The sequence below is a fragment of the Neopsephotus bourkii genome, unplaced genomic scaffold, assembly GCF_033783945.1.
Source record: "Neopsephotus bourkii isolate Nb327-2 ecotype Australia unplaced genomic scaffold, CSIRO-AGI_Nbou_v1 NB_821, whole genome shotgun sequence".
NCBI classification, from domain to species: domain Eukaryota; kingdom Metazoa; phylum Chordata; class Aves; order Psittaciformes; family Psittacidae; genus Neopsephotus; species Neopsephotus bourkii.
The window spans coordinates 773,324-798,094 of NW_026901317.1; the positions used below are offsets into that span (position 1 = coordinate 773,324).

Genomic DNA, 24,771 nt, shown 5'->3' on the forward strand with positions numbered 1-24,771 from the left:
GCTCTACATTTCCATTCAATGTAAAGCTCCTCTTTTGTCCTTTTTATTTACAGAGATGCACTTAACTTTTAAACAACAGCTTGACAACTGACAAATATCATATCATCATAAATGCAGTGGTCTTGAAGGGCATCTATAAAATCATATACCTCTAGGTGTGCACATGCAATGGTGAACTGTGCTACAGAAGCTACAGAACTGTTAGTTTTGCATTCCAGGGTCATGCATCATTTGCTGTGCCTCCATGAGACAGTGGCCACATTCTCAACAACAAAATCACAGGGGTTGCATCATAAACCAAATAAAAGAGGTAACCATACATTATGATAATGATGTTGTGAAGATTGGATCCCCGAAAAACATCCCACAGAGAGTTTTAAAACATGTATGCAATTTTGTATTTTATGATTTATTTTTTTCCTTTATACATTCGGGCTGCAAAGCAAAGCTGCCTTTCTGCCTGTGATCATTGATGCACTGGACTTTTTTTTTTTTTGTCAGCATCTAGGTACCAGGCTGGGTAACTTGAAGCTTTCTGCTTCTAATGGAGGTACAAGTTTATATAATCAAAAGAAAAACTTCATACATTTCACAAACATTGTAAGCCTCTTCCAGAACCTTGTTTAGTTCAACAGTATTATATGTATCCCTCTAGTATGTCTGTAGTTACAGTCTCTCTGAAGGGTTTCAGCACAGGTGCAGTACAAGAAGAAATAGCTTGGCATTTACCTGGACAGAAACCACAGGGGAAAACCCATAAAGTGGATACACTTTTACTTTAAGTGTACCAAAACAGGTTCTCAAGCTGTCAAAATTGTCAACTGTAACTTCAGGGTGCCCAGGAGGGTATTGTTTTATTTTGCTGTGGACGGATTAGAAGCTAGTACAATTCTAGAAATGATATTTTCATCAGGAGGTGTTTTTTAATATAAGCAGACTACTCTTTCCTTGCCACTAAAACAAGCATCACTGGAATTCAGCAATGTAGACATTTTGTATCTAAAAACTCTTCAAGTTGCCCATCTGATTTTTTTACAGTTTTCCATTCATGCTCCTGCTTAGATGTAGTATAAAAGCTCACACTTTTTACATGCTTTAATGTGGTCCACATTAACATTTGATACAGCTGAGAAAAACACCTTTCAAGTGACTGAAAACTGATGGTGCCTATCTACATCTTCCCTGCTGAGTGGTGCAGGAGGATAGAGAATGGGGGGTTGCAGTGAGTTTATAACAGGTTGTCTCTGCTGCTCCTTCCTCCTCACACTTTTCCCCTGCTCCAGTATGGGGTCCCTCCCACGTGAGACAGTCCCTCCAGAACTGCTCCACCATCATCTTCACCATGGGCTGCAGGGGAACCTTGGTTCATGTGCCTGGAGTACCTCCTCCATCTCCTTCTTCACTGACTTTGGTGTCTACAAGGCAGTTTTTAACGTTTTTCCTCTCCCTCCTCTGTCTCAGGAACAATTTAACCCCTTAAATATATTTTCCTCTAGCGTTTCTCGCTCTTTTTTCCCCTTTCCATTTGCCTATGTGGCGTTTTTTGGCTTTTCTCAAATACTGTTTCCCCAGGGTGCCACCACCTTGGTTGAAGGTCTCAGCCATCCCCTGGGGTGGGTCTGTTGTAGCTGCCTGGAACTAGTTGTATCTTGCACAGGGCAGCTCCTGCCTTTCCATACAGAGATCACTCCTGTAGCTCTCCCACTACTAAAACATGGGCACCTGCAGCCAATACAGGTATTGTGCAGAGAAGATCAAGCACTTTTTTTATCCTTCTCAGTGACAGTCATGTGGATAGGCAGGAGTGTTTTGGTGGCAGCAGAATAAAAAATGGTACACAAACATACAAGTAGAGACCAAAACAGAATACTAAAAAGGGTCTACAGACTGATCTAGTTGCGTGTTTTCATGACCTTCTTTCTCATAGAATATCAGCATAAAAATCAGCACGATAACTTCACTAGTGTATAAACTACAGGTCTCCCTCAAAGTTTTCACTTCCTGTTGACACTGACATTGACAGTACTAATTCGAGTCTTTTTGTAAGTCAAAACTTTCTCCTTATTAGTTGTGTGCCACGCAAATAATTGCTTTCCCTCCCCAGTCACAATGCTGCCCACTCTGCAATATTCTGATCAAGGATGGGGGACTAGATACTTTTGATTTTCAGCAGTATTGAAGAAATTGGGTAAATAACATGCCCAAACCTCAAATCCCAGTGCTTGGGAAAAGCTGCTTAGTTTTTTACAGATTAAAAATCCTTGGGGAGTTTCCCATGAGCATTGCCCCTGGACACTGGAAACATGATGAATACATTTTACTGTTTATTTTGCATGATAGTTTCTCTCCAACAGCTGCTTTTGGGTAAACAGATTTTAAAAAGCATTACAGTGTTCCTGCAATGAGTCTACAGCTGTCTGTGCCTCTGTTAAACATTGTGGTTTCTTCTTCTGGCATCGAGTTGTGTAATATTTAATTTTTAGAAAACTAACAGTGAATGGAAATCGATGGTTTCAGAAGTTCCTTTTAAATGAAGAGGATATAAAAAAGTTCACTTTCAAGAACTGTTTTATCATCATTTTCTGTATCCATAATTTCTGCTAGTTTTTCACAATTCTCTTCCTATCATTTGTCCTAGTTAGCAAATCCACTTTCGAACCAGTCATTTGTCCTGCTGTGATTGAAATGTAATTCTGTATTTGAATAATCTTTCTAACAGTGCTGATTTCTGAAAGTGAATTTAATAAAGACATTTAAAATAAAGAAGTTTGTATGTTTATGTATTTCCTAAAATAATCTGTCATTAGGTATTCTGTGAAATTACATGAAAAATCTACCATATTACAGACATTTTTTAATAATTTCTATAGTTATTTTGGGCTGTGATGAGAGGTTTGCAGAGAGTAATGAATTTGGCCAATGAACAAAATTTCAGTTCCCTAAGCTTTATAGATAAGATTTAATAAACAACCGCATCTGAAAATATTAACTTTTTTAGATTTTGACTTTTAAGTGTTACAAACTCTCTGCAGGGGAAAGTAGTGCAAAATTCATAAACCCTTTTTCATGATTCATGATTTGTTATATGCCTCTGATTTCAAACTGGAACAATAACTGAATGAGAACCACCTATAGGAAGCCAATAGGTACACAGAGGCAAAGTCTTACTTTCCTGTGCTTTAACTGAAGAATCTGAAAGGCATTTTCAGGTCAGCATAGTTATGCAACCAGTTGTCCTTCTTGTGAACTGAATGGAAAAGGTTCCCAGATAGCTCCAATTCTGCTTGTGCTCTTGCCTCCCTAGAGACTTTCTTCTCTGTGGTCCAGCTCAGCAATGATTTTGTCTGGTAGTTTTTCCTTTCCAGCAAAAATAAATTATTTCTTGTTCTATGCATTTAAGGTAGTTTGAGAAATAATCAATTCACATGAATCTATAATGAAAAGAAAATAAATAAGTATTCTTCTCAAGCCTGTTAATATTGCTGCATAATCTGGACATATGCTCAGCAACGTCTTGTTAGTCAGATTCTTTGTATTGATACTTAGCGGTTTTGTATTTGATTTTTGAATTCTGACATTGTTGCTTCACAGTAAGTAGACCAGGACTAGCCTTCAGCACAGCCAGAATGGAAGAAATAAATACTTAATCATTGAGAAACATGGAAGAAAATGCAGGGTCCAGAGGTCAGACTGAATACTAGAAATAGCTGTTTATGTCATACAAACAGCGATCAATCCTGAAATAGCAAGAGAAAAGTTTTAGTTGTCCAAGAGACAATCCAGTGATGCCAGATGAACTCTAATGACACGTCCCAGTTACACGTGCCTCTCATGTATAGTAGAATGGCCAGCAACTGGATTTCTCTCTTACTTCAGTTCCAAGCATTAAGTTTCTAATTACACACTCTGCATCCGGTATTGAAAGTGACTGCCTGTGGAAGAAAATATGTTGCAAATGTGTGAAAAAAAAAGATATGGGTAGCAATTTTTGGAGGCTGTTTAGGTAGCATTCTGATGAGTTGGAGAGATGAGAGGAAATGTTCTAGAGAAAATTATCACTGTGACACAAATGCCATGTATTATAGTTCAAAACAAGCAGCTGCGTCTGCAGCAACATCTCACATTGCTTTCATTCTGAGAGGGTATACTGCCATTTTGAAATATCTGCTATTGATGATCTGCTTACATGGGATGGTAAAACCTATGTAAAAAAAAAAGCAATATGCAGTAGTTACCTCCAGATGCCAGGAACTGATACTGCTTAGAAACAGGTGATCATATTGGTTTAAAAAGAGATTTAAATCTCAAGTGAAGGTAACTAACTAATTAAAATACAGAGACTGGTGGTATCACCTGTCTATAATTAGGCACCTTCTGAGGCCATTTGAGATGAATTGGCTCATCTTGTCTGCCTTCTGACTGCCAGTGCCAGAGGAAATGATCTCACATACTCTTTGTTGTAACTGACAGCCCCATATGTATAGTTCAGGTATTTGCCTAAATTGTCACTAGCAACTACATTTAGACAACTAAATTTGACTCACTATCCTTTAAGAAAAAATGAAAATAGTTTCAGACATTACATGTTTTTACATCTCCTGAACTCAGTTAATGATCACAGCTGACATAATACATAAATAAACAGTTATTTCTAATAAATGCAACCTCAGGTAGGTTTTATACAGAAAGACTTCCTGGTAGACGGGTCACAGAAAAGATCTATAGCAATTCAGACGGAGAAAGAGCAAGAAACCTTTCTGATTAAATCTTAATGCAACTTGATTACATTTGGAAGGAGGTAGATTAAGTCTGTTTTCCGTTACTCCATGTATGTCTCATAACTGTTGTAACTGTGGATACTACTCTGCATTTTGTTCATTTTACCTTGATGAGACATGAATTACTTCAAAGTAGCTGGAGAACAGGAATGCTCCATGCATTCCTGCTGCTCCTTCACATGCAGGGTGATTTCCTGCTTTCACTGTCATCAACTCTCTGAATGTTGCAACAGTCCAATCTTATCAACTATGCCACCATGTCTGTGATCTGAATGAGACCATAGCCCTTCAATTGCGCAGGGACTTCTCATTCCTCCTGTTTGCTCTCCATGAAGCACGCACCAGTGTACAGACAATTTATAGAGGCACCTAAGTATGCGAATTTCCCAGAAACAGCATGGGAGTATTCACTGCAATGTTGTCCCACAGGCAGTTCCTTATTTATATGCATATTCTTGGACTGACCCCACTTCAGCCCCATGCCATTGATTATAAAATTCCACTTGTTCACATCATCTGCATCCTCTGCTCAGTCAGTCACTCACTCAGTCCCCCACTTTCTCACATAATTGCTGATCATTCTTTCCCTCCCCTGTTGCTCCTAGCTTGCAAGTGTTCTGGACAGCCTGCTGGCAAAGATACTTTTGCTTCAGTTAGTCAGTTGGATTGCGTCACTTGCATGCAGTTGTCATAGAAACCAAACCCGTTTCTGACACCAGCTCCACAACCAGTTCTCCTGCAGGATCCAGCCTCTCCTCAAGCCCTTTACCCTGCACTGGCAGGATAGAGGAGAAAACCACCTGGACCCCTACACTCTTGATCATCATTCCCAGAACCATCCTTGATACTTTCTAGGTCATCCCAGAAAAGTATACTTGATGTCCATGTGGAAAAGCAGTATCAGGTAATAGTTTGATGCCTGGATTAGCCTTTGCAGCCCTTCCAGAACAACTCCAGTGTGAACCTCCAGCAATTAGAAAACCTCCATAGTTCACAGGTCAGGTTGGCAGGTGGGAAATCCCACTGCTACAGCAGAGTGTCTCCCACTACCAACACTCTGTTTCCTCCTGATGCTTCTGTATGGATCAGGCTCAGCTTGCTGTGAAGTAGGTTTTTTTTTACAGTGCTCCCAGGTCCTTATCAGCTATGAAGCAGTGAACCTATTCTGTCGGTGCAAGTATTCAGGCCTAGCAGAAAGCATTTTCCTGCTGCCAGCTTCCATCCCTTGCCATCATGGGGTTTTCCACTTGCCACCCTGACAGGTAGCAGGCTCTGCCTGTCCCTTTGCTACAGCTGGAAGTCTGAGCTCTTGAAGCTGCAGTCTCTTAGAGAAGAGCCATTCAATTACTTTCTTTTCGTCCCTGAAGCTTCTTGGTCTGCTGACCTATTCCTGCAGCTCTTTCATTTGGTGACACAGCTTCTCGGTCTGCTGACCTATTCCTGCAGCTCTTTCATTTGGTGACACAGCTTCTCGGCAACTGAACAGCTTCTACAAGCTGTACAACCATCTAGCCTAATCTCAGTGAGATGTCCCAGGCAGTCCCTGCAGCTTGAGATTTGTAGATCTACACCATCTCACTGAAGATTTCTCTAGGTCAAGCTTTGTATATCACAGGGACAGAAGCTCTAACAGCAGCCAGAAACCTTGTCCTGTCGCCTGTGGCATGTCACCACCCTAGCTAAGTACATACATGCTGGTCAGCACAGAGCTGCTGGCTCCTTCTTTGTTGCTTTCTGCACAAACTGCTGTGTATGTTAGCTGCTTCAGTTAGATGCTCATACACAGTTTTGCTAAATGGAAAAGGAAGCATAGCAAGATGAAGCACTCAGGGTAAAATGAGGTACCCTGAATGAAATTACTTAAAATTTAAGCACTTGAGCCCAACACATCATTTGAAGTAACTGACTTAAGTGCCTATCTGTCTTGACTTCTAAAGAAGTCTGTAGACAGCATTAAGAGATTCCAAAGGGCAGAACCAGATCTAAAACTGCATCTCATCAGTAGCTAGTGACATGCTGCATGGTGTCTTAGGGGTATTTTTGCTTCCTCTTCTCATGATTTCCTGATATTCTCTTCAGCACAGTTCTCCCCTCAAATGCAAACGTTGGCGTATGATCTCTCTTTATATCACCTTTGAAAGAAAGTAAAGGAAGAAATAATGGTTTCCAGAAATTACTGATCTCATTCAGAGAACGACAGCTTCAAGTTCATTTTCACCCTACCTGAAAGGTAAGGTTTTTCAAGTCCTTGTGGGTTTTGGTGTTTTTTTTTTTATCAAATGAGGGTTTAGTGAAAGATGCACATACTCTTCTGCTACTCGGCAGCCTAATTTCAATGACCATCCTATGCACATGTAAAAAATCCCCAACTTAAACAAGTGAATAAATTTGCCTTTTTCTCCTGGAAGTTTACATTCTTGGATTTGTATTGACAAAATTTAATGAAAAGTTACAAAGGGTACCACCAACTAACATATACCAATACACGTAATAATATGTCTCTGTAGTCTGTTGGTTAGTACACGCTCCTGTGAATGATGTGGATTTAATTTTTATGTGGCTTACCAGAAGATTGGTATCCAGCATAATTTGGCTAGCAAACAATGCCATGAATAGCATATTAAAAAAAAAAAATTTACAAAATAATTTTTGGGAACAATTAGTCAAGATATACACAAGCAGCTATGTCCACAAAAATGTCTTTAGCTTGTAATAACTTTCAATGTGTTTCTATGCATCTGATAAGTGAACCTTCAGCACCTGAATGGAGCTGTCTAATCATTCTAAATGTTTCTGCAGTGTTTGGTGGTAACAACAAGTATTTCTGATTTTTACTAAAAACTTTAGACCTTTCCTATTTCAATCTGTAGGTTACAAAATAGGAACTTTATATTTTACACTCAATGGACAGATAAATTAAAGCAATATAGTAAATTTCCTACATGCAATTTGTGATACACCCACAAGTCAGGGTTGGACAGAGCCGTGGGTGACATGGTTTAGTGTGTGGTGTAGCTGCTCATGGCAGGTCCTTGGAACTCAATGATCTTAAGCTCATTTCCAACCCTAACTATTCTATGTTTCTATGAGATTAGTTTTGAGATTACTGTTTCTACCTTCTATAGGAACTGCTGCCTTGTTAAAGATGATTACTTTGCAATGATGTGGGTGCTATAGTCTAAATATCTTTTGTCACAAGAGCACACATTTTACCCATCCAATTAAGTATTCCACCACCCATAGAACTAGATTTTTGGTTATTCTTCTATCTTGCTCTCACTTTCCCTTTTACATCCTACTTCCATATTAGTGGAAACCAATTCAAATGGCAAAAGTATTTGCAGTCCTCAAAGTGGATAATTAGGGATCTAGATCCATCCTCTTTCACTATTTGTTAGGGTTGGAATGAAGAACTGTATTGTGAAACTAGGTTGTTATACAGAGCATTGGGGCAGTTACACACCTCAGAAACAAATGTCAAAACATATGGATGCCAAAACCTAGTGAAAAGATAGGCTTAGATGGCCTAATAGTACCCAACAGGCAGCTAGGCCTGGAATCTTAACAGGAGTTTGTCTTCAGCTCCATCTTTCTCCAGCTATTTTGGATAAATTTGATGGTACAGGCAGGGGCTTCTTTCCATTCCGAATCCACACCTCAAGGCAAATGCCCAGAACTGTTTCATGAATGTATCAGGATATGACTTGCTTTTGAATTTTAGTAATCTCAGAAAGACTATGTGGTTAGACCTGTCACTGAGGAATCATAGAATCGTAGAATAGTTAGGGTTGGAAAGGACCTTAAGATCATCAAGTTCCAACACCCCTGCCATGGGCAGGGACACCTCGCTCTAAACCATATCACCTAAGACCTCGTCCAACCTGGCCTTGAACACTGCCAGGGATGGAGCATTCACAACCTCTCTGGGCAACCTATTCCAGTGCCTCACCACTCTAACAGGAAAGAATTTCCTCCTTATATCCAATCTCAATTTCCCCTGTTTAAGTTTTAATCCATTACTGGAGGGCTGCTATGAGGTCTCCACTGAGGGATTCAAAATGAAATGGTCTACATATATCCTAGGTACCAACTTCAAAAAGAAAATACTGTCGACTCTCATCTCGTATTGATGCTCACTCTTATCTGTCATCTAGGTTGTTAGTGAAGACATTAAACAGTACTGGTCTTGGTACTGATCCCTGAGGGGCCCAACTAGTAGCCAACTGATCATCAGCACTGCTGATCACAACTCTTCAAGCCCAGTAGTCCAGCGAATTTTTCACACACCTTATCTTCTAGTTATTTGCTACCTATCTCACCAATTTGAAAACTTGAATCTGGAAAACTGGAAACTTGGAAAAGGCTTGGTAAATTCAAAGTAAACAATATCCACTCTTCTCCCATCGCACAGCACTAGTAAGTTTATTATAGAGAGCAATGAAGTCAGTAAGGTGTGGTTTACCCTTGGCTGTTCCCAACTACCTTCTTGTCCTTCATGTGCTTCAAAATATCTTCCAGGTGGATTTGCTCCATAACCTCCCTCAGGACTGAGTTGACTGGCCATACTTGCTTGGATCCTCCTTCCCCTTCTTACAGATGAATGCAATGTCTTTTTTTTCCCAGTCAACAGAAACCTGCCTTGGTCACTATGACCTGGCTAAGATGATAGACAGTAACCTTGCAATGCTATTGGCCAGATCTTTCCCTGTACCTGTGCATTCTATCAGGTCCCATGGAGTTTTGCATGTTCAAGTGGGCTAAGTGATCTGTAGCTCTTTTCTTCCTTTGCTGTGGGTACTGCTCATCCCACAGACTCTTGATAAGCAGATCTGATTGTCCTGATTGCAAGCCCAGTCAGGGAAAATTTAAGCAAAAGAAGATACTGATTACCACAGCCACGTTCCTTGTCACTATTCCCCTGGCTCATTAAACAATGGACTCACATTGTCATTAACCTTCCTTTTACTGCTAATGTAGCAACAAAGAAATCAGCTATAAATAAAAACCATGGAGGAAGGATGAACATCAGCAGCAAAAAACCTGTCTATCTGTGCCTGGAAGTCAAGGGGGAGAACATTGCATGTTCTGAGGGAGGGTGCTCCAAACACAAATATATGGCCCGAGACAAGGTGCACTGGAATGTCAATAGGAAAATACATTTTGGCTTGAATTTTCCCATTTATTAAATTTTACCATGAAAATGCATAAGGCTTTCAGCATTCTGAGCAAGTACATATTGTTGAAAGTTTGTTTCAAAGTGCTTCTAAATCACACTGTAATTTAAAAAAAAAAAAAAAAAAAGCTTTCACAGTCGCTGTATAGAGGCAGTTGACAGGCAATTGCTTTGCTAAGAATATATTTAATTTTGGGTGCCAAAATATCTGACTTAAATTGGAATATTACTTCCACAGGTATTTGAGACAAATTAAAGAAATAGCAACTTAATCTACCTGAAAGTGAGGATAATATTTGAAAGGTAAGCATACACAGCTGTTAGACACAAAGGTCTGTCAAATTCACCTTTTTTAGTAGAGGAAAATAAGTGATACAATCCCTTTAATTAAAAAACATCAACAACAACACCCCACAGAAAAACTAAAATATCAAAAAAAATATAAAATATCTGAAAGCACAACACAATCGACATATTAAAGCGCTTGACATTTTTGGTAAACACATACAAAGCTGTAGTTAGAGGAAATAAATATTTAAGAGGCCAAATATATAACCCCTTCTCACAGATTCTTTTTCAAATTAGCTTTCTCTTTTATGTGAAAAATGCAACTGAACAAGGTGCTAACTAGATCACATAAGGTAAGCCATGTTTTAAGCTATAGTTAGTTCTAGCACTGCTGCAATTTAAGGGTAAGTTTAACAAGACAGTAAAACAAAAAATAACCATGAAGATGTGGAATTCCAAGGTTTACACACGGTATTTGCATTGAACAAGGTGACAATAGGTTCACTAATAATGTTCTTAAGCACAAATACCTTAGTAAGACTAGTGGTTCACCCTTAAGTTCATTTCTACAGCTTGATTATCTGTGAAGACAATTTCATACTAATACAGCAATACTGTTAGTACTTAGCTAAGGCCACACAAGGGAACTAGCTGAGGGAGACTCAGATAAAGCAATGGAATGAATTGACCATTAAGCAGTGTGGCTATTCAAGGGTCCAGTGCTTCATCTCGCTTCCAGGCTGTCTTACAACTATACAAGCTTTGTTTAGTAAAACCACTTATATGAATAACTGCTTACCATTGCATTTTTTATTGCAATCATAGACAACCATTACCGTTCAGCCTGAACACTGCTGTACTCCAAAATGTTTAATTGTTCAGAAATACTAGGAAATGAGCCTAACGCCCAGAACTGTCACTTACCCTTCACAAAATGTGAAGCCAAATGAAGCCAAGAGTTTTTTTTCTGAGGAAGAAATGGGTAAGAACTGATGGGATAAGGTTTACTTGAGAAATTGTCTTTACAATTCAAGTAAGAAAAGCCTGTACGATCAAGCCCTATAGGAACTTTAGATTTGGTTACATCACTGTGACAATTGAAGAAAGATTTTATCCTGTTTCTCGTAACTGTGGTGAAGCACTGGAAAAACATATACAAGAATGACTTCCCTGAAGGTAACTACCTAAACCAACTGTTTAATGTCTTCCATTTCTCTTTCAAAGAAACTTTAGTTGGCAGTGTTCTTTTAGTTGTTATTGAGGGCCTTTCCTTGCAATATGCAATGGATGAGCACAGACTGTTTTAAGGATTACTCAATAATCAAACCTGTTTTGCTTGAACTTACAAAAAAGATTTATTATTAACGGAAGATTAATAGAAGGATTTTGGCCATACTTTGAGGATTTCAGTTCTGTTATGTGCTCATCTCAAGGACTGAATTAACTCCTTTTAAAGCTTACTACACAAGTGCCCTAAATGTTAAGAAAAAAATAAGACATCTTTAATTTATCAGAGGTCTGATAAGTAGGTGTTTTTCACTTTAAGTGTTCATTACGGTTTTGCCCTATATCTCATCCTATATTTTAGCTGGCCAGATCTTCTTCCTTTATGAGTCATTGTACTTATTTTACAAAGTCAACTTCAAAATAAGTAGTTAAATGTACAAATCTATTGAAACACTAGTAATTCAATTATTCAAGTTTAATCTATTGTTATAGATCAGGGCAAAATTCTCATTGACAAAATGCAAAGAAATGGATGTCTTGATATCAAAAGAAATAAAAAAATTAGATAACCTTAAATTGTTAGGTCCAGAACTTTATCTCTGTTTCGTTATTCCTTTTTAAGCTCTGTGGATAGGATCCAGTCTGTCTAATTTCCATACCTAAGTTGCACTTAGCTTTTATTATCCAAGTCAAAGCTGCAGAAAGAATATACTTCATTTAAGTGGATAGGGTGTCACACCATGTGCCAGACAATGTTTACAATGTTGTTACTCAACACCCCAATTGAAAATTACTTCTAAAATGTCAATTGTGAAAATTGATGGGAAAAAAACCCCAGAATTTTTACTTAAAAAAAAAAAGAAAATTTGTTACTTCCTGTTTTGCCACTACTGCACATCTGTATAACCAGATAATAAAACGGAAGTGTGTCACAGGACTATATAGACATTCAAACTATGAGATAGGATGTTATGGTGACTCTTTACATGTAGCACCTCTGAAAAATAGCAGTATGAGGAATAGCAGGCTGCTACAGATAATGACGTTGGAGTAATGTATACACAGAGCACAGAGGGGTAGCTCTGACCCAGAACACTATTAGCAAGGCAGTAACATAAGACACATAGGAAAGTAGTAGTTTAACAGAACTGCAGAACAAGGTGGAAATTACCAGGGCAATCAAATCATAAAACATGAAATTAGGTTATAAAGTTTGCTAAACCATGGCCAGTAGAAAAAGGGTAAAGTGAAGAGAGCTGTTTATTTTAAAAGGAATGGGGTGAGTAAAGGAGAAGAACTTGAGAAGGAAAAAGACAAATACGAGGTGATGTAAATCAGTGATTGGAGCTGTTCCTAATACCTGTGGAGCAGCTCTGTAGCTAACCATGTCAGACGAGCTAGAGAATAAACCCATTCTGAGTGTTTTCTCCACCAAAACCTATACCTGGTTGTCCTGTGCAGTCAAATTCTGCTAAGAATCCTGTAGGCAATGGGATACAGAAGATGATTTGCTAGTTAATGCAGTCATAATTAGCACAGGAAAAACAGTAGATGGGAAATAGACAACTGGGGCCTCAAGAGACCATATGGAATATTCCCTGACTTCAAGCCAGTAGCAACTACACTATTCATAAATTGTATTTTACTAAGGCTTTTTTTTTTTTTATTTCAGACCTAAGAAAGCATTGTCAGTTTGAAGACTTGCCTCTTTGCAGCTGATGACAGAAATTACTTCTTTCTGCAAGTAATCACACTTGAGTAGTTGCTAGCAGATATTTATACATTCTGTTTTCAAATTTCTCCTGTATGGATTATCTGTAACTTCTCTAAGTGGCATCCACAACCTTCATTATTCTTGTCGCTGCAAGTTTTGCTTAATGTCTAATTACAGTTCTTAACTGACATAGAAAACAATATAATTTACATAATGTTCAGCTGTGTATCTTCCATACTGCCTGACAACAGCTCTGTCCTTCCAAGACTAATGAAGAAGGATCACTGAAGTATATTACAGTGGCAGCCATTCCTTCTGCTATGAGTCACATCACAGTAAATAATAAGTAATATCATAGCTTATAAAACTAAATTATGAGCCACTTCCTTACAGGATGCCTGTGTCTTAGATGCCATAGACATCAATAAAAATGCATTTTCTGGAATGTTTTTTGCGTTTTTTTATGGAGTGAGTCACAATGCAAGTCATCAAGCTCATGAAGAGAAATCTACGCATGTATGTAACAAGGTAATGATAGATTGAACCAACATTTTTGAAACTGCATTCACCATAACTAGGTAACCGAAGGTGTGTGTTGTACAAGGGAAGATAGTCTGACAGCAAGAAGAGTATTTATTCATAGCAGACTTACATTCCTACCACAAACTGTTGGAGATTATTATCTTCAGTGCATAAGAATTGAGTTTTCTGAAACACTTGAAGCCATTGCTCAAACAGTATATATTGTCCTTACCACAGCTGCCTTTGAGTGCTCTTGGATCAAGAGAATCAACAAAAGCTAGTATGAATTGAGCATATGATCTTATGTTTTGACCAAGGTGAAATATCTGTCTAGTAACAACAAAATATCTGCCAAATATTGTCAAAGTATCTGTCAAAACACTGTTGCTTTCCCTATTTCTGTATACATTGTGGATACATAAAACAAAGCCAAAACTCAGAATTTTTAAATATTAAAAAAGAAAGTCAGAAAGGGTCTTCTGTTCTCTATCAACATGATCTGAAAAATTGTGATTTCAAAGGTTTTTCAAGATCTGTCCAGAAAAATTAACCTCACAGTGCTACAAGACAACAGTTAACAATTGCAGTCAGAAGTCACAGTCATCGTAATCGGAAGAGTGTTTTTTTCCATTTTATTTGTACAAGCCAATACATATCTTTATAGACAAAATAAATGTAAAGGCAGGATACTTTATTTGTGAGAAGTTGTAAGATAAAACTAGAATTGTTTGGGTTTATTGTAATTTTCAGCAGTAAAAATTAAAATTTTTCTAAAAGAGGAATTTTTTTAAGTTTTTTACTTCATTTAAAAATGCACTGTACAAGTATACTCATTGACTAAAATTATGAATTTTCGGCTACTCTATGTAAACCATAATTTCTAATTTGAAATTTTGAATTAGTAATATATTAAGGACTGAATTACATTAATATCAAAAGAGTGCACCTTAAAACATGTTGATACAAACACTTTAACCCATTTCATATCTATGGAAACTGAGATTCAAGAAATTATGTCAGTTTCAGTAAGTTCCCCACAGCATTTCCTGTTTCTTTCTTTGCTCATTCTTTCCCAAGCACTCCTGGCTATCCTCCATAAATAATTGATCGGAGATTTACACAGAGAATCACAGGAAAAACTACAAGGAACTACACCAGTGCCATAAGCACTACCTCTGGCCCCACAACTTTCAGCACAAGCAGCTGCCCTTCTCTTTCAGCATAGCTGGCTTTGTCTTCTGTTACCACCTCCACCAAAGAGCACATTAAAAACCAGAAAAAACTATCAGGCTACCTATGATAGCTAACAGCAAAAAAATGAAAACATCACTGCTTATTCCTAATTTTTAAAAATATTTTTATTTAAACCCCTCCCAAAAAAAAAAACAAAACAAAAAAAAACAATGCATACACACACAAAAAAACCCCATAACTTTATTATTTTTTTTTTTTTTAGTCCCAGTCCCTTACCTCTATTACTTTCCAGATTTTGCAATCCCAGCTGCACTGATCATTTTAGTCAATTCTTAATTTAAACCTACCAGGTCATTGTGTTAATTTTAAAATACATTTTAAAAATTTTTCCCCTTTAAACTTGGAGTTTTCCTATGACTTCTACATTTTCAACCTGTATACCTTGCTTAAATATTGCATCTTCTTCTTTGTACTACTTATTTTCAAGTAATTCTTAAGCTGTCTTCTTGACTTGTGTTCACAAAAGTATCTGAGTGCCTTTTGGTTTCCATATTTTCCCCAAAGGTCTGCATGTTTCTAGTTTTTCTTACCATTATTATTCTTTCCGTATATATTTCCTGTTGCAATACAGTGTATTCTGTATTCAAAGTATGCAGAATCCATGCTGGGAATATTACATAACAAAATAGAAAAGAAGCTACTTTCTGGAACTTCAGCTAAGATGCTGGATTGAATACTCTTTGATGTATCTCTTCCTAGGAACCTCACTATATTACTGGTTTGGACTCTTTTCTGCCCCATTCAAATAAAGAATATAGCCTGTTTCCACTTTGATAGCCACACATCAAGTTCTTGCACCTTGTGAAAAAGATATTACATGAGAATAGTACTTTCCTAACATATTATTTAATTTCTACCAAGTATCTCATCCCTACAAATATATGCAAATATAATGTATTTAAAGGAAGATTGACAATTCAAACTCAAATGCTTGAGACTTGTGCTTTGATCTTAGCTCTCTATTACTCCACCTTCCTCAGCTGGACACGGGAGAGAAAATATAAAGGCTTAATACTGACACACTACAAATGTTTTGTAATTCACACAGAAATTAAGTTAATGAAGTTCTGCAAGGGATAAGCTTGGTGTGTTTTGGAGTGGACTTTGTCTGGATTCAGATACCTCAGGCTTAGTCCAGTTGGTTGCAGGAAGACATCCATTATCATTTTAAATGATCTTGCATTTTTCTCCTGTAGCTGAGAAGGAAATGGGCTCCTTATATGTACTGTATGATCTGACACAAGGTGGCTATTGCAGATATCCAACGACATCTCAAATGAAATACTGATGTTTAGGAATCTGAAATCAAGCCACTAACTTTGAAGGTAATTTTTGATTAAGATGTCTGTGTTCAGATGTTTGTACAGATTGATAAGAATGGGAAATGAGACATCTAAGGTTTTTTTTAAATACTTTTATTGCAGGCTACATTTTGGTGTCTGATTTAGGATTATCTTATGGAGAATATATTTACAAATTAGTACTCTGAAAGTCAAAATTCTTTTCTGCATGTCAGAAACTTTGATACAGTAAGCACTGTTATATTTTACTATAAGACTAAAACTTGTAAGTAATTATTTAAACTCTAATGATGAGATGTGTTTAAAAGATAAACATGAAGTGACCCCCAACACATATGACAACATACAGAATAGATGAGAAAGCCAGAAATCCTAAAAAATTTGAAAGTGTGAGGAAAATAAGAAAAAAGTTTAAAGTGAACAGTGATTTAGTCTATGTGCTGTTTAGAGGCTCCTCACCTGCTAGCCTGAGAAATATTTTATTCTAATACCTTTTACTATCTAAAAAGAAATTAAACTGTCTTCATACATTTGCACCTGCAGAAATATGTGGACTTTAATTTACACTCTAGATACAGCTGAAGAGTGTGCGCTACACTGTAGGTATAGCTGAGGAGTGTGCTACACTTTTGAGTACTACAAAGTGTCAGATAAGAGAACAGCTTATTATCATGTCTGACATCTCCTGATCTAGTAACAGAGAATTCATTAGTACTTGTTCTTTTCCAAGCAAAAAATTACTTTAAGTATTTGCAGTATAAGAAGTAGCCTGGCTTGAAGGAACCTGATGATTCTATTTCAGGTTTCTATGAGATGGAACCGTCCAAGTAACCTTTGGACCAGAGTTGTGCTCCTCACAGTTGTTCACACAACAGAGAAACAGAGGCACAGTTAATATGGAAAGTGCCACCAGGAGAATAAATAAGAGATGTCTAAACCTCACAATAAAGAGCTGTACACAATCAAGAGTTGTACATAAATGAAGAATCTAGATTTTGTTAAAGACTATGGTATGCCATAACTATTTTGTCTTAAAACTTTGAAAAGTTCATGTTCTCTACTTTACCTGGTATGTGGTCCTAGCATACAGCTGTAAATCAATATGCCAGTGCTCAAGCTGCACTCTGAGGAATAACATAAAGGTGAATAAACCAAGCTTGTAAGTCCCACATCTGATTTCAAAAAGTAGCACTGTTAATAAACTGAGACACATGTTCCCCAAAGCGGAAACTACCATGAGGATTTTAGTGAAGGGTAAATCTTCTTGAAAACGGCAATGGAGGTGTGAAAAGTGATTGCATGAGACCTGGTATTTCAACTCATCTTCACTTTGGTTGTATCACATACACTGACAGCATAGTATTTTTGTCTGATGAGGACCACAAAGACACTATAGAAAACTTTTCTAATATTTAGCTGTATTTTTTTTGCTACAGTATGTTCAAAATCCAAATCCAATGTACTTTGACTTTAGATATTCAGAAGTGTTAACAGTTCATCTCTAAATTTTCTAGTAATTTATCTATCATAGTTTGTGAACAATGAACAGTCATAATGTTTATAACACAACTTATCTTTTTTAATTTTAGTCATCTTTATTTACATTTGAACTGGTCATACTATAAGGAAAACTTAGGGTGAACTGCAGATGTAGGTGTCCATAATGTAGCTAAAAACATTCATGTATATCACCTCTTTTCTATTTCTGTGACATGGATCAATCACTGATTTATATCTAACATATGGTCTACTATAACATCCTACATTATGATCTCTATCCAGCTTCTCTTTTATATATCACCATTAAATTTGTCCCCTTAGAGCATAGTCTTTATATTGGAATTTATTGATTTCAGGTATTTTTCTTTGTATCTTGATTGTTTTGAAGTTGAAATCTCTCCCCCAGTGGTACTCATTATGTAACTCAACCAGATTAAGTATATTAAGAGACACAAGGAACCAAAACCAGTCTGAACCTACTACCTTAAATTAATTTCAAACAGCCTACTCTGGTGTAATCTGTACATATGACAAACATATTCTGTAGATCAATTGAACAGTACTTAATGCTAAAGAAATTCTTTGTGTCTTCTTGACAAACAATTTGTGTTTTCCCTAACCGACAACAAGTATATAACTCTGAGTATTACTTCAAGTATTTCTGTTTCTATATTTTTACTTTTGAACCTCCACAGTAATATCCTTCTTATTTCTTAACGCTTATGAGACTGTCAAATGAAATTACCACAAAATTCTGTACCAGTCATCTTAAATCAAACTAAATTCACCAGTCATTTAGGATGCTTTGAAAATAACATTTTATATTCCTAACTTTTGACATCTTTCCTTTCACATTTTGCTACTGACGATCCCATACTTGTTCTGAAATACTGTTTTTATACTACATTGTAATTAGAGATATATTAATAGTGTAGGATGAACTAGGCAGCTTCTCAGTATATTGAAATATTTATTTTCTTTTTGTTCATTACATGGCACAAATTGTTAGGTGTTTTTTGACCATAAGTCTGAAGAAAAAGTGGAACTGAAAGCAACCTGAAAATGCTCTACAACTTTCAACTTACGATGTCCATGTTTTGATTAGCATTTTAATACCTTAGCATTCTTAACAAGCAGTGAGTGTTTAAGTAACTTGAAAGCACTTCGTAATATCTGAAAAAAGTGTACATAGTGCTCTTTTCCTGATTTCTTCCTGACCCTTCTTTTCAAATGTATCAAAAGGAAAACACTTAAATAGATAATTTAAAAATCTTGTTTCAACAGAAAAGGCTGACAATTTTGTACAATACATAAGGGAGTTAGGGCCTAGAAAAAATGCCCCAAGATTTTGTCCTCATCTCATTCAAAGATTCCTGTCGAGTTAAAGAAGTGATCAATTTTCCCTCTTATTATGTCTCCTGTTACTAACAAAATACACTGGTTTATGCTCTTATCAAGCTGATGGAATGACAGAAATACTGTATAATGCTGATAATCATACATAGTAATGGAAGGTAATGGAGCACAAAATACATTCAGTAATGAAAAGGTGGAGAAGAGATGCTTTTATATTGTTAGCCTAGAAAATACCAAATGACTAAAAGTATTTGTTTGTAGAGTGCAGGAAACACTATTAGGAATTTGGAACTACACAGTGACTCACTTAAAAATGCCCTTTCCCCTTTAACTTCTCCCTCTACCTGGCTTAAAGCTTTAGAAACAGTACTTTTTGCCTATCCTTTAGTGAGGATTTTTACCATTCAACTCTAGGGCAAGACCTGAAAGTCTGGTTTATAGTGAAAACCTGTATACAAATATTCTTATTCTTGGTTTAGGGTTGTACAGTTATTGTGTTTAATATTGCCACTTATTCTAATTGTGATCAAATTAAAAAATTAGTATTAAATCCAAATTTCATTCAATACCAATCTCTGGAAAAGGTTTAACATTTAACTTTTGGGGTTTTTTTTCCCCTATTCTACAGGAGTTTTATTCTTATATAACATTTTATACTCGTATCATTTATAATGAAAATATATTTATTTCCTAACTATCAAACATAAAAGATTGGCTCTCTTTAAGTATGTGTGAAGGGAGCAAAACATTTTTTTGCTGGGTTATGGCTAATCATATCCATCCTTGGACTTTAACTCTGATGTCTGAGTATGAAGCCTTTTTGACTTAGATTTCCTCTTAAGTCAGTGAAATAATTTTCTGAATATCTTTATGTATGGTTAAGAATGATAAGACTTAGGTGCTCTGGCAAGTACTTCAAGTTCTTTGTCTTTGATGAACATAAATACAGTCTGTAATAAGTAAACTAACATGTTAGGATTCTGTATTAACTTCTTAAAGTAATTAATATAAAAAGTAAGCTGTCATTGAAGAAGAGGTACTACATTGTGAATTGTAAATCTAGTTTTCTGGAGACTAACTTCCTTTTGTATAAAAACCTTTAGTTTTCTGATCACTTTATACTTGCGACCTTTAGATGTCATTAAAATCAGAAATTTAAGAATTATGTGTGTTTTTCAAGGCTTCAGAGGAATCTGGGGTCTTCCTATGTTGGTATCAATGTTTTCTTTTCTTACAGATTTCATCTAATTTGTTTTCCAGTGTAGTGTGATAGTCATCTTCCCTATTTTGTTAGAAAGACTTTTGGATGACATAAAAATAAGGACTGAAAAATGCACCAGCTCTTTGCTCAAACACTGAGGCTTTGAAATATTAACAATAGAGTATTTTGAGACTTTTCTTGAGATAAAATTGATATTTGCAAAACAATAAAGCCAGAGGAGATTTAAACAGTTTAAAAAAAAAAGCCATGTGAATAGTCTACAGCATTTTCCAGGAGAATGACACTTTATTTTCTAGTGTTACGTTACTAGGTAATAAGTAAAATGTTTTCAGGCAATCGTTATAAAACAACAGAGTACAAATATATGTCTGGGATTTATGTCTGTCTGGTTTAAATCAATATTAACTAAATTTCTAAAATCTCTATTGTCTATTTTGTAATGTTATGCTTGACATTGAGAATGAAAACTTTATTTTCTACAATTGGTAAAATAGTTCACATTTGAATTACATAGTACTGTATTCTCAAAGAGCTCAAAAAACATAGGATCTAATGTTCTTTTACGAATTCAGTGATTTCAAAATGCATAATATCCATAATTCATAATATTCCAATTCTGGGCCTTTTAATTATTTTAGACTAAACTCTCCTAACTTTTCCTTTTTTATTTTGAAACACAAAAGCAAAATATGAAAAAAATCACAGAAAGATATTTAAGGATGGTATGAGCTTGAGGTCCAAGGCCTACTGAACATTTCCTGGGGTTATTAACATTTTTAGCTATAAATGCTTGATCTTCAGCACCAAAATGAAGTGCTATGTTTCAAGGTCTTCTCAAGTTTTATATCTTCCCAAAATTCATACACATAATACAACAGTTTTTGTAAGATTTAATTCAATTAGAAATGATGTCTTTCAATTAGAATCTATCAATTCTAATTCATAGATTATCTAATTTAGATAGATTATCTAATTGATAGATTTTTCTAATTGATATGTCTATCAATCAGAAAAAAAATAGATGGTACATGCATTCTACTTTTAACAGGTAAAAGACAGGTAAGAGATCTGAGTTGTTTTGGATTTTTCTGTATGCTCTAGTTTAGCAAATAGAAAAAAAAAGATACATACTGAAAATGGAAACAGTGAATAGCCACTTTGATTTTTGCAAAGACCTCTGAATTGCAGAAGTAGCGTACAGAAAGCTATTTCAGTAAAAACTTAATTTCTTCCCAGTAATAAAAGACCTAGCCATTAACAAGACCAATTGAGCTAAAAGGAACTAACCACAGGTGCATACAAGGAAGACCATTCTCAGAATTTCAGGACTAAGCATATGATTTAACTTGAGCTGTGTAATAGTAATCCATGTTAGGGTGCGTCTCTGTGTCTGTAATCTGTCTCTTTTGCGTATGCCTGTCAATTAATTTGCATGAAATTCCAGCCTTTATGGAACTTGCTACTTACCACTTGAGTGTGTAAGTTGATTTCATCTTTTCATATCAAATTCTTTTTTTTGCTGGCTGTCAATCAGACGTCTGTAGATTAATAAAGGCAACATACATAAAATGCCAATCTTTTTTTTTAACTTCCTTTTTCTTCCAGATTCAGGGAAACACATACAATGTATCTGAAAATAGTATTTCCTGCCACTAATAGCAGCTACTATCTCACACTGCACATCAAAATGTATAAATTATCTTCTACTTGCAAAAAAGCAAATTACTGTTTTGTCACAACAGGAGATGAACAAGGATTAAAAAAAAAAATCAGTTATAATCATTACAATTCAACATAAACAACCACTTCCTCTAGGACTCTCTTGTTACAGGTTACATCTTTCTGGAGTAAGGATGGTAGCTGAAAGCACCTTCTGAGAGTTTTGGAAGTAATGATGTGTGAAGTCATGCAAGTATCACGCTTTGAAGAACACACACTTCTCAAATCACTCTGTAATAGAAGTGAGAACATGTAAAAAAAAACCCAAGCAAACATTAAATTTATTTTTAACTTCTGTTACTGGACTAGTAATTCCCTGAAGTTATTCCTCCACAGATGCTGGACTTCTCAGTTCTCCTTGTTGAGAATTGTAAGTTTCCTCCCTATTTATGCAGCCTTCCAAGGTCCCCTGAGAGGCTGCAGATGCTTGTGATTAATTTCAACAAAAGCAATAAACATTATAACCTCCAACATCTGACCCTCATATCAAAAAGGAGAATAAACAAACATGTAGCTGCAGATGAATGTGGAGAATAGTAAGTAAAAAGTAGGAGGTGAAAAAAAATGTCTAGCAAACAATTAAGAGGCAATGGAAAAGATACTCGGATGTTTTTTCCTAAAATATCAGTGTCAAAGGGAACACACAGAACATGAAATAAAGGGGACTTTAATGTTTATTTTCCTTTTTCTATGCACTCTTTGGTTGTTACATACATGAAGCTGTGTTTTGAAAAATGTCAGTTTTATAGGTAATGGTAATGTATTTTTAGAGCAAATAGTATGATTGGAAAGAAATTATTCACTATCTGAAAAAAGGCTGATCAACCTATGTGAAGGTTGGGAGGAACTGCTCTGCTTTAATGACTTAATTAATTAATTCATGTTAATTCAGATGTCCTCTTTTCAGGTTATTTTAAGCACCTAATGTCAGCAGCTCTGACCGTGATTTAGTACAGTTTTTGGGAGCCACATTAAAAAGAATATACTTGCCCAGTTCTGCCATGACATCAAGTGGTTTTATTACACCTGTTGATGGGGGCCGGCCTCTAAAACCTCTAGTTTGGGCAGTATTTATTTTTCAACATCTGATGTTTACAGATAGAATTTGTTTATTTGAAGAGCTAGAAGGAGAAACCCCTGTAAGAGTCCACGGTGCCTCATTTTTGTTGATAAAGGTATATTATCAGGTCTCTGTGACCTACTGTTCAGAGCCAGGATTTGAATCAGAGTTCCTGGTGCTGCAGCTAGAGCTCAGTGGTCTATGATCTAGCAATTTGGATACAAATGTGTATATGCCTCTCTCTTGTATTTAATTAATTAAAGAGTTCAAGTTGATGATTGGAATTCATACACCCTTGTTTCCTGCCTCAGATTTAGGTGTGTAAATCTATGTTTTTACTTTAGGTTCCTCTTCACTTGAAAGAGCATAATAGGCTCTTGAAAGGCATTTGTTAAAAATGGACCTAACTCTGATAACATTCTTGTTACATTTTGAGAGTCCGGTTTCATTCTCATGTGTGTGATAATAAATTACAAAATTTGCAGATGCTTCTTGAAACAGAATTTTGCTTTTATAAATCATCTTCTGCTTTTATAAATCATAAACCATCTTATGCAGAGCACTGGCAAAGTTTGATTTCTACATTTATGTGTTTAGATTACTAAATTATTAGCTTCTTGATTTTATATTTTAATGTAAGTACTATCAATCTGTTATTCTATAGTGATGATTAAAATTATGTAATAATTGTACAATCAGTATAACATCATACAGAATTAATAATTTGCTTTAAGTATTAGACAGAAACAGATGTTAATTCCTTTACAATTATGTAGTATGTGTTATTTCAGTCTCAGCCTGAATACACATAATCCTTTTTCTATTGGAATATGCACTTAATGCATCTGAAAACAATACACCAATGCTTTAGCTGTTGCTGAGTCATGTTTATCAAAATTCAAGAACTTTTCAGTCTCATGCTTGCCAATGAGGAAAGGCACAAGAGGCTGGGAGGAAGCAGAGACAGGACACCTGACCCAAACTAGCCAAAGGGGTATTCCATACCACAGCACAATAAATGTGTTAGACATGGATTGAAGGAACTGTAGTAGTTGAAAAAATCTCTTGGGAACAGAACTGTGTAGAAAGTTCCTACATACCTGTGTTTGGTTTTGCCACGTTCATGGAGGCATTCCAGGGCACAGTAATAACCTAAGCAGAACGTTCCTCCTTTGGCTGCCTTCCTATGGAAACTTTCTGCTGCCAGAAATAGATACACATTTAGCTGTTAAAGTTTAATGCCAGATAAATCAAGTGTAAAATCAAAACAGGAATTTAGTAATTCTCAACCAAACTACTGGTGAAGTCCATGGATGGAATCTCAATGGAGGGTATATATCATAAAAATCATAATTCAATAGTGCTTCCTGTTCAAAGGAAAAACATAAAATCTCTGTAACGCATGCATATCTGAAAAGACTAAAGCAGCAGATATGGTGAAGTAAAGTACAGCAAAATATTTACAGAAAGATTAAACTCTTCTACCATCAGGTTTTGTTTCTATAGGGTTAGCACAGGCAAGGTGGCTGAGACAGTCTGAAAATAACCCCAAAACCAAACAACACAAAAACAAAAGCAAAGCAAAGTCCAATGTAAAATATTCAAAATATAGCATACTGGGCTTTGATGAATTAATATGAAAAGTTGAAGTTAAAAC

The 24,771-nt window shown here is 36.1% G+C and overlaps 1 protein-coding gene and 1 long non-coding RNA gene across 3 annotated transcripts in view; both read right to left on the reverse strand.

The window, feature by feature from the left end:
- LOC133213451 (T-cell activation Rho GTPase-activating protein-like) overlaps nucleotides 1-24,771 on the reverse strand; it is a 651,891-nt gene that overhangs the window by 494,282 nt on the left and 132,838 nt on the right. The window lies entirely within an intron of this gene.
- On the reverse strand, nucleotides 414-9,359 carry LOC133213453 (uncharacterized). 2 transcript variants are annotated; one of them, XR_009725821.1, is made up of 3 exons: nucleotides 9,261-9,359; nucleotides 3,169-3,357; nucleotides 414-541 (listed from the first exon to the last, which is right to left on the reverse strand). It is a non-coding gene; the product is annotated as an uncharacterized LOC133213453 (long non-coding RNA). The 2 variants fall into 2 exon arrangements; XR_009725822.1 differs by lacking the exon at nucleotides 414-541 and adding an exon at nucleotides 2,610-2,728.